Below are 8,848 nucleotides of genomic sequence, written 5' to 3'. Positions count from 1 at the left end.
AAAGTCCTTTGTGGAAACAGCCCACCAACAACTAGGGAATGGAAAAAAACACCATGTTGCGTAATTGTGACATTTTGGCCACCTTATGTATCCAAAGGGGTTGGGGGTGTAGTTTTGTAATACGCTTGAATACCTCTTTAATTTGTAACTCTCAGTGGATTATTAACCCCCCTTTTCTTCTAGGGTTCCACACCAACTTCATAAATAGCCAGCTCCTCAGTTGCCAAATTGTACTTGACCTGACTTTCAGATTCCTGTCTCCAGCAAGGATTGCATTGAGCTTCAACCATGAAGACCCTTTTCCTTATCTTTGCCATTGTTCTGATTTCATCCCAAGCTGTACCAGGTATGAAGATCACTTAAAAGACCCATAGGGTCTCAATGACAAATAGAGCTGAAAGCGAATTTGCTTGGTAGATGTCTGCTATTTATCAGCAGCCTTGGGAAGTGGTGGGTGTTTTGCTTTACAGAAGTGTTTGTGCGTGTATGTGTCTTCCCAGTGAGAAGGGAATTTAAGGATGACCTCTGGCTCTGGACCTCTTTCTTCATTGTGAGAGAGCACTATAGGCCAATAGTGTCTTTGCAATGTACGCTTGTTTACAAATATACAAGCAGAGCATATTGAGAGCAAGGCAGCTCCTGAAGCTGATAGCACAACCACCGATCCTGAATTGATTTCCCAAAGAAAATCCTTTACTGTCACCAACCCACCCTCAGCACTGCTAGAAGACAACTTGGTTAGCTAAATCAAGCCAAGTTCCCTACTCTGTGTTCAACTATTCTTCCCAAATTGATTGAAGGTACATAAGTAAAGGTAAAAGGACCCCTGACCATTAGGTCTAGTCGTGACCGACTCTGGGGTTGCGGCACTCATCTCGCTTTATTGGCCAAGGAGGCCGGCTTACAGCTTCCGTGTCATGTAGCCAGCATGACTAAGCTGCTTCTGGTGAACCAGAGCAGCACACAGAAACGCCATTTACCTTCCCACCGGAGTGGTACCTATTTATCTACTTGCACTTTGACGTGCGAGGTTAGCATGGTTCAGTGAAGGCTTCAGATTGGCTATGCACAGGGATTCATTAGTGAGGTTGAAGGGCTGGGGACCCCTCCTGCTGTCCCCTTGAACTCCAGAGAAAGCAGGAAAGGAGGATTGGAAAATGGTCCTAAGGCCTTGGCAAATTGCAGGTGTAATAATAAGCAGTGTGCTTCCAATGATTTACAGGGTCCTAACATATCAATTGAGCTCCCGTTGCTCGGTCCCAGCTCCTGCCAACCTAGCCATTCGAAAGCACGCCCAAAAAGTGGGTGTAGATAAATAGGTACCGCTCTGGCGGGAAGGTAAATGGTGTTTCCGTGCACTGCTCTGGTTTTGCCAGAAGCGCCTTAGTCATGCTGGCCACATGACCCAGAAAAACTGTCTGCGGACAAATGCCGGCTTCCTTGGCCTGTAAAGCGAAATGAGCGTCGCACCCCCAGAGTTGTCTGCGACTGGACTTAACTGCCAGAGGTCCTTTCCCTTTCCCTTTTTTAACATATCAATAACATTAATGTCCTATATAATTACAGAGGTCATCCCCCTGTGCATCCTTATTATTAGTATTATTAATAATAAGAATATCTTGGTGGGGGGCCATAAAATCATGAAAAGGAAGAGTGGAATGAAGTATCCTGGCACAGGGCATGGCCTCCTCCTGGAATCTTGAGCAGGAGCCAACCCACAATGCAACATTTTGTTGCAGGTCTCATCAATTGGTAATTTATTAACAGCAGTTCTGAGGGCAGGAGGGCAGGGGAAATAACCTTTCTTCTTTTTAAGAGCATTAACAAGCCATGATCACAATTAAAAAAAGAAAGAAAGCAAAGCAGGAACAGAAGTGCCTCCAGCACTAAAGTGGTTTGCACAGCTCAGGAGAGGGCAAGCTTCTTTCGCTGTGGAAGGACGAGGGTGTGAGACGAGGTATTGCAGGCCAGTAGCATTCACAAAAAAGTTTTCTGCTCTGCCCCCTGCATCTCCCCTACTCAGCTCCTACAAGCCAACTCAGGAGGTTCTTTCCCTTTCTCTTTTTTTATTGTAATAGGAAGGGCTGGATCTCCTGCAGATGATACCATGGAATGCAGGCTTGCACAAGGTTTCTGTAAATATGGACGATGCCCCCTTAGGACAGAACATACTGGGGGAACATGCCAAGACGGACGTCTACTGTGCTGCAAAAGGTAATGCAACTGTCACCAGGATGGTGTCGGGCAGTGTGGTGGCAAGGTTAGCATAGCTGAGGCATACTACTGGGGGCATCAGATTGGCTCCACCAGTGTGCCTGGACCACCCGAACCTTTCCACTGCCATGCCATCCCCTCTTGCTTTCCTGATCTGCAGCAGTGATCTTGCTGCCAGGAAACCAGGTTTTGGGCACTGCACCTCCCCACATGGGTCTTAATACAATCATGTTTTCAATTGGACCATTCCAACATTATTTTCAATCAATCAATCAATCAATCAATCAATCAATCAATCAATCCATTCATCAATCCAACAACATGGAAAACATCATTGTTGTTGTTTAGTCGTGTCCGACTCTTCGTGACCCCATGGACCGGAGCACGCCAGGCACTCCAGGCACTCCTGTCTTCCACTGCCTCCCGCAGTTTGGTCAGACTCATGTTTGTGGCTTTGAGAACACCATCCAACCATTTCGTCCTCTGTTGTCCCCTTCTCCTTGTGCCCTCCATCTTTCCCAACATTAGGGTCTTTTCCAGGGCGTGGTAAACTTGCCCCCAACCACTCGCCCCTCCCTCACCTGTCTTTGCTCTCTGGCCAGATCCTTTTTCTTGAGCAGGGTTGGCAGGCACGTTTACATTTACAAAAACAGAACAAACTAGAACCGGTAAGGCTGCCACCACTCCCTTTGGTCCGGGGAACTCAGAGCCACAACCCAGGGAGAAGGCTGTGCCCAGTTATTACTAATTATCCCCACTCCACAAGTTGTATCCACAAACCTGCAGACAGAAATTCCACAGTAGAGCGTAACCAAGCGTAAGGCTAGGAATTAGCTTTCCCCCCTGGAAAGGCACATAAACCAAACAGTTTCTTCTTTAAAAATTTATTTTAAAAGAACATAAGAAAACATGCTTCTCCATCACAAAGGATGAAAGGACAGCTACTTAGATGGAACATCAGCATCCAGGCGATTTGCGGATTGCAGAGCGCGCTATCTCAGCCATTCCCAAGATCTTTTATCCCCAATTTGCACCTAGCGTCGGGACCCCCGAAACCAATCATAACTCCTGATTATTTTCAAATTCTCCAATGACCGGTCTGCGGGCTAATCAATCTAACTTCTGGCAGCTTGTCTCATTAAGAACCCAGAGCCTAAATCAAAGGGGTTTCCTCCCTTCCGTGGCGTTTATGCAGATGCACATTCCCAGGCAATCAAGGCCAGATAACATCACTGAGGGAATACACATAACTTCGGAACCAGGTGTCAACACTTTCATTAAATCAGGGGTTTCCTTTCCCATAGTAAGCCTGTTAGTCTGAGGTTAAAGGGACAAGACTTATTTCCCATGGTCCTTGTGGCTTGTTGGTTACCGAAAAGGCCTCACTCTTGTTGCTTGACCAAGGAACAGCTTCTAAACAGAGACTAACTTTACTACACAGGGAGTTTTCTCTTCTCATGAGGTGGCCAAAGTATTGGATCCTTAGCTTCAGGATCTGTCCTTCCAGTGACCACTCAGAGCTGATTTCCTTAAGAATGGATGCGTTTGATCTTCTTGTGGTCCATGGGACTCTCAAGAGTCTCCTCCAGCACCATAATTCAAAAGCATCAATTCTTCCGCGATCAGCCTTCTTTATGGTCCAGCTCTCACTTCCATACATCACTACTGGGAAAACCATGGCTTTAACTATACGGACCTTTGTGGGCAAGGTGATGTCTCTGCTTTTTAAGATGCTGTCTAGGTTTGCCATCACCTTTCTCCCAAAGAGCAGGCGTCTTTTAATTTCTTGACTGCTGTCACCATCTGCAGTGATCATGGAGCCCAAGAAAGTAAAATCTCTCACTGCCTCCATTTCTTCCCCTTCTATTTGCTAGGAGGTGGTGGGCCCAGTGGCCATGATCTTTGTTTTTTTTTATGTTGAGCTTCAGACCATATTTTGCGCTCTCCTCTTTCACCCTCATTAAAAGTTTCTTTAATTCCTCTTCACTTTCTGCCATCAAGGTTGTGTCATCTGCATATCTGAGGTTGTTGCTATTTCTTCCGGCGATCTTAATTCCGGCTTGGGATTCATCCAGCCCAGCCTTTCACATGATGAATTCTGCATATAAGTTAAATAAGCAGGGAGACAATATACAGCCTTGCCGTACTCCTTTCCCAATTTTGAAGCAATCAGTTGTTCCATATCCAGTTCTAACTGTAGCGTCTTGTCCCACATAGAGATTTCTCAGGAGACAGATGAGGTGATCAGGCACTCCCAATTCTTTAAGAACTTGCCATAGTTTGCTGTGGGCGACTCAGTCAAAGGCTTTTGCATAGTCAATGAAGCAGAAGTAGATGTCTATCTGGAACTCTCTAGCTTTCTCCATAATCCAGCGCATGTTTGCAATTTGGTCTCTGGTTCCTCTGCCCCTTTGAAATCCAGCTTGCACTTCTGGGAGTTCTCGGTCCACATACTGCCTGAGGCTTCCTTGTAGAATTTTAAGCATAACCTTGCTAGCGTGTGAAATGAGTGCAATTGTGCAGTAGTTGGAGCATTCTTTGGCACTGCCCTTCTTTGGGATTGGGATGTAGACTGATCTTCTCCAATCCTCTGGCCACTGCTGAGTTTTCCAAATTTGCTGGCATATTGAGTGTAGCACCTTAACAGCATCATCTTTTAAAATTTTAAACAGTTCAGCTGGAATATCATCACTTCCACTGGCCTTGTTATTAGCAGTCCTTTCTAAGGCCCATTTGACTTCACTCTCCAGGATGTCTGGCTCAAGTTCAGCAACCACACTACCTGGGGTGTACGAGACATCCATTTCTTTCTGGTATAGTTCCTCTGTGAATTCTTGCCACTTCTTCTTGATGTCTTCTGCTTCTGTTAGGTCCTTTCCACTTTTGTCTTTTATTATGGTAATCTTTGTACGAAAACATCATTACCTATCAATAAATCCAATAAAAACAACAGTCAAACAGAATGCAACATATTTACAAATGGTATAAGGTCAGATTATAAGGCCCAAGACGTGCCTGAATAATAATAATAAAAATCCCTATCTCTATGCAAACATCTTAAAGCACTTTCTTGATTTAACATGGGGTACTACAGAGGGCACATTGAATGAGATAGCCTATTACTATCAAGTCAGCAGACATTTGATTTTTTGCCACCATACACTTGAATAGTTTGTGCTCGATAACTTTCACTACCAAACATTTGGGCCTTAAAAATCAGAGGATCCTGTGGCTCGACCTCTAATGCAGTACAAAGAGATGATGTCAGAACAGGAAATCCAGAGAGTCCGAACATGCTTGCAGAATTCTCTGAATCACAGACGGTGCTTTTATTCAAGCTCAGCCCCACCAAATGAGCACTGAATGGTAGAAATGTGAAGAATTGGTTGCTTTCCCCACATACACTTTCCCCTACGCTGCGTCCTCTTTCGGCTTGAGTTTTTCAAGAGTTACATAATGTTGGATGTCATGGCTATTATGTCATGGTTCCTCTACAATTCTATGATTCTGTCTCCAGTCTGCTGCTGTAAAGGGTTGAAAACGTGGCTGTCTGACATATAAACCCCTTGTCGCCAACTGTAATCCTTGCAAGTCATTGCCATTCAATTCCCACGTGAAAATGCTCCCTTTTATATACATGCCACCCAAGTTTTCACTTCACACGTCTGACAAAGTGGGCTAGAGTCTGTGGAGTCCATTATGCTGCAATCAATTATAGCTAGTCTCCAAGACTCCAGTTGTTGTTTTTCCTGCAAGAGACTATAATGTCTACCCCTCTGAAAATTCCTAATTCTAGGAACTCATCAATAGAATCCTATTCATTTGTACCCAGAAGTACAAATGATGTCTGGACCAGGATGCCTGAAAAACTCCTTACTCCCATCGTCATTACCAATACAGACCACAATTTTGTGAGTCAATAATTAGATAAACTGTCTCAGTTAATATAAGATGAAGCATAACCATTACGGCACTGCCTCGTTTATTTTGTCCCATAAGGAGAGATTAGAATCAAGACAGCTCCTAATTGTAACTTTATCAGTATATCATTGTCTTGGGTTAGGTTGTACAGCTGTAGAGTGTGGGAATTGTAGAGACTTGCCATTTAAGAGTGTATCAGACAAAGTATGACCAGAGTTGGGTATTAATTATCTGTCTTTTCTTTCGGTAGTCCTTGGAGTCAATGAGCCAAGTACAGTCAATGCAAGACCTCTGATATTCTTCTCTGTCTACTTCTGAAATGGCTGAGATCAGCTTTGGAGTCAAGGGTGAAGAGCTGCTTATCTGAATGGATTTAAGTGCTGGAGAAAATCGACCCCTACAGTTCTGTACGCTACATTCTGGAATAATAATAATAATAATAATAATTTATTATTTGTACCCCGCCCATCTGGCTGGGTTTCCCCAGCCACTCTGGGCGGCTTCCAACAGAGATAAAAAATACACTAAAATGTCACATATTAAAAACTTCCCTGAACAGGGCTGCCTTCAGATGTCTTCTGAATGTCAGGTAGTTGTCCATCGCCTTGACATCCGATGGGAGGGCATTCCACAGGGCGGGCGCCACCACCGAGAAGGCCCTCTGCCTGGTTCCCTGCAACTTGGCCTCTCGCAGTGAGGGAACCGCCAGAAGGCCCTCGGAGCTGGACCTCAGTGTCCGGGCAGAACGATGGGGGAGGAGACGCTCCTTCAGATATACTGGACCGAGGCCATTTAGGGCTTTAAAGGTCAGCACCAACACTTTGAATTGTGCTCGGAAACGTACTGGGAGCCAATGTAGGTCTTTCAAGACCGGTGTTATATGGTCTCGGCGGCCGCTCCCAGTCACCAGTCTAGCTGCCGCATTCTGTATTAGTTGTAGTTTCCGGGTCACCTTCAAAGGTAGCCCCACGTAGAGCGCATTGCAGTAGTCCAAGCGGGAGATAACCAGAGCATGTACCACTCTGGCGAGACAGTCCGCAGGCAGATAGGGTCTCAGCCTACGTACCAGATGGAGCTGGTAAACAGCTGCCCTGGATACAGATTTGACCTGTGCCTCCATGGACAGCTGTGAGTCCAAAATGACTCCCAGGCTGCGCACCTGGTCCTTCAGGGGCACAGTTACCCCATTCAGGACCAGGGAATCCTCCACACCTGCCCGCCTCCTGTCCCCCAAAAACAGTACTTCTGTCTTGTCAGGATTCAACCTCAATCTGTTAGCCGCCATCCATCCTCCAACCGCCTCCAGACACTCACACAGGACCTTTACCGCCTTCACTGGTTCTGATTTAAAAGAGAGGTAGAGCTGGGTATCATCTGCATACTGATGAACACCCAGCCCAAACCTCCTGATGATCGCTCCCAGCGGCTGCATGTAGATGTTGAAAAGCATGGGGGAGAGGACAGAACCCTGAGGCACCCCACAAGTGAGCGGCCAGGGGTCTGAACACTCATCCCCCACCACCACTTTCTGAACACGGCCCAGGAGGAAGGAGCGGAACCACTGTATGACAGTGCCCCCAGCTCCCAGCCCCTCAAGACGGTCCAGAAGGATGTCATGGTCGATGGTATCAAACGCCGCTGAGAGATCCAGCAGAACTAGGAAACAGCTCTCACCTTTGTCCCTAGCCCGCCGGAGATCATCAACCAGTGCGACCAAGGCAGTTTCAGTCCCATGATGAGGCCTGAATCCCGACTGGAAGGGATCCAAATGGTCCGCTTCTTCCAGGCGTGCCTGGAGTTGTTCAGCAACCACTCGCTCAATCACCTTGCCCAAGAATGGGAGGTTTGAGACTGGGCGATAATTGGCCATCGTGGCCGCATCTAAAGATGGTTTTTTAAGAAGCGGTTTAATAACCGCCTCTTTCAGCGGGTCTGGGAAGGCTCCCTCACGGAGGGAAGCATTCACCACCCCACGAAGCCCATCGCCCAGTCCTTCCCGGCTAGCTTTTATAAGCCAGGATGGGCAAGGATCCAGGAGACAGGTGGTTGGCTTCACTCGTCCAAGCAGCCTGTCCACATCCTCGGAGGTAACAGATTGAAATTGATCCCACACAACTTGACCAGACAGGACTCTAGCACTCTCCCGCCCCGGCCCTGCTCCCACGGTGGAGTCTACTTCTTCCCGAATCTGAGCGATTTTATCTGCAAAAAAATTTGCAAAATCATTGCAGGAGAACATGTGGCCCGTACTGGGCCCCGATGTTACAGGTGGTTCCGCTAAATTGCGAACCACCTGAAAGAGTCTCCTGCTGCTGTTTTCTGCAGATGCAATAGAGGCGGTGAAGAAAGTCTTCTTCGCCGTCGCTATCGCCACTTGGTAGGCTCGACGTTGAGCTCTAACCCGTGTCCGGTCAGATTCAGAATGAGTTATCCGCCACCGGCGCTCTAGCCGTCTCAACGATTGTTTCATTGCCCTCAGATCCGTGGAAAACCACGGGGCTCTCCGGGCTTCATGCAATCGGAGAGGGCGCTTCGGAGCCAAACAGGCAATAGCCCTGGTTAACTCCACATTCCAGCGGGCCACCAGGGAATCGGCTGAAAGGCCATCAACATGGGATAAAGCATCCCCAACCACTCTCTGGAAACCATTTGGATCCATTAAGTGGCGGGGGCGGACCATCCGAATCGGTCCCACCTCCCTGCAGAGGGGATG

At 47.0% G+C, this 8,848-nt stretch overlaps 1 long non-coding RNA gene across 1 annotated transcript; it reads left to right on the top strand.

Moving 5' to 3' along the window:
* The first annotated feature begins 1,641 nt into the window (after positions 1-1,641).
* Positions 1,642-6,494, top strand: LOC309338020. The gene is made up of 2 exons (XR_014154578.1): positions 1,642-2,214; positions 6,386-6,494. It is a non-coding gene; the product is annotated as an uncharacterized lncRNA (long non-coding RNA).
* The last annotated feature ends 2,354 nt before the right edge of the window (positions 6,495-8,848 follow it).

Source organism: Podarcis erhardii (assembly GCF_964252035.2).
Source record: "Podarcis erhardii genome assembly, chromosome: 3".
NCBI classification, from domain to species: Eukaryota; Metazoa; Chordata; class Lepidosauria; order Squamata; family Lacertidae; genus Podarcis; species Podarcis erhardii.
The sequence above is the reverse complement of the archived record's forward strand: the minus strand, read 5'-3'. Positions and strand labels throughout refer to the sequence as shown.